This window comes from Propithecus coquereli, unplaced genomic scaffold (assembly GCF_000956105.1).
Source record: "Propithecus coquereli isolate 6110/MARCELLA unplaced genomic scaffold, Pcoq_1.0 Scaffold909, whole genome shotgun sequence".
NCBI lineage: Eukaryota > Metazoa > Chordata > Mammalia > Primates > Indriidae > Propithecus > Propithecus coquereli.
Window position 1 is genome coordinate 31,166 of NW_012155385.1, and position 379 is coordinate 31,544.

Here is a 379-nt window from a genome sequence, read left to right on the forward strand (position 1 = left end):
TCTCTCTCCTTCCTGCTTATTTTAACACCTGGACTCAGCTCACTTCCCCTGGGCGGTAGGGATGGGTATAAATTATGAACATGTGGAAGCAAGAACAAGAGCTGGACAGAGGTCATCGTTTGGTTTGAAGCCAGATCTATGTGTCGAGGGGACACGAGCAGTGAGAGGAGACAGAAGCTTCCGCTGAGGTGGTCTGATGGTCCCCCATGCCCAAGAGGGAGGCAGCCTCTGTGGGACTGAGGAACCAGGTGGGCTGGGGAAGGTGGGGGAAGGAAGGAGGGATGGAACACAGGATGGGGAGGGACGGGACAGGGGATGTGGGACACAGACACAGCCTGGAGGCATGAGATGTCCTGCCAGTGTGGGGAATGGGGCTGGG

General features: G+C 57.0%; 1 protein-coding gene across 1 annotated transcript in view; it reads left to right on the top strand.

Moving 5' to 3' along the window:
- LOC105826708 (liver carboxylesterase-like) overlaps positions 1–379 on the top strand; it is a gene marked incomplete at its 3' end in the record, with an annotated part of 18,639 nt that overhangs the window by 7,855 nt on the left and 10,405 nt on the right. The window lies entirely within an intron of this gene.